The sequence below is a fragment of the Delphinus delphis genome, chromosome 11, assembly GCF_949987515.2.
Source record: "Delphinus delphis chromosome 11, mDelDel1.2, whole genome shotgun sequence".
NCBI classification, from domain to species: domain Eukaryota; kingdom Metazoa; phylum Chordata; class Mammalia; order Artiodactyla; family Delphinidae; genus Delphinus; species Delphinus delphis.
Genome location: NC_082693.1, coordinates 54,126,061 through 54,127,484, shown reverse-complemented (window position 1 = coordinate 54,127,484; position 1,424 = coordinate 54,126,061).

Sequence of the window (1,424 nt, the reverse complement as noted above, 5' to 3'; positions counted from 1 at the left end):
GGTTCTTTCTTCAGTCTCGAGTCTGGGCAGCTCCAAGGCTTGCAGGCCTGTGGGATACAGCCCGATACCCGGTACCATTATCCTAACTCGATTTCACTGGAGTAGTTGGAAGATAGAGGAAAGGACGTGGGCATTTGGTTCTGACCGATCACCACACTTACCTTCCTGCCCTTCCAGAATGAGGGTGAATAAATTCATGACAACACTGATAAAGTGAGAAAAAGACATCAGAAGATGTGAGATTTTGACAAGTTTCTGATGGAAAGTAGGTAATGAGATACTAATCATAATTATAATGAGATAAATAAGATCAAAAGAGACGCAGCCCAGAACACAGGAAAGGCTACAGTGTAGGTGGTAGAAGTTTGTCCCCCTGCACTTACAAAAAACAGGAATGGGAGGTAACTCAGAAATCAAAGAGAATAACTGAGAGCTGTGAAGGGAATACAGCACAAGCCAACCTCTACCCATCATGGATATGGTGAGAGGGTTTATCCCTTTGCTGAATCTGGGGAATATTCTGTCAAATAACCTGAATTCGAGGGCTTGGGATACTAGAATGGGAGATGACATTTAGGGTTTAGGAGCATTCAGCGTGGCTCTCAGCCTAGGCACCTAAATTAAAGGCAGTTGTGGGACATACCTGCCCTCACACAAAGCACTTGGAATTGGCAAATTCTAGGAAAAAGCCTTCTGAGTGTTGGCACCTATAGAGGAACACATGCCAACTACTTATATTAATCGACCTGGTTCCCCAATTGTAAATTTGAAAATACAGGAAGAATTGCCAGTTATTTAAGGAAATCAGGAGTACAAATAAAGACCAAGTTGATCAAACAGAAGAACTGATTCCAGGAGCCAGAAAAGAACTTTATGTATTTTTAATTAGTACCCTCAGAACAATATAAGGTATCATATTTATAAAATTTTGAAAAATTATAAAATTGTATTTATAAAATTTAATAAATTTAAATGCTGAAATTAAAAATAAAATTAAAGAGGTTCCAGAAGAAAAGTTCAAGGAAATCCCCCATAACATAGAGCAAAATGACCAAGAAGATGGAAAAGGTGAAATAAAGTTAAAAGAACTAGATGGGTAATCTAGGAAGTCCAGCATAAATATAATAAAATTTCCTGAAGAGTGAAGAGAGAAATTAGAGAGAAAGCAATTATCAAAGAAATAATGTAAGAAAGTTGCTGATAGCTGATGAATGATATGTCTTTGGATCAAAATAATCCACTGAGTTCTAGTATTATGAATTTTAGAAATCCTGCATCTAGACACATATGAAATACCAGGAAACCTAAGATAAAAGAAAGACTGTATAACTACCAGAGATTAAAAATAAGTCACTACAGGGGATGAGAATCAGATTGGTATCAGACTGCTCATCAGCTAGAAGACCTGAAGTTCTGAAAATAAT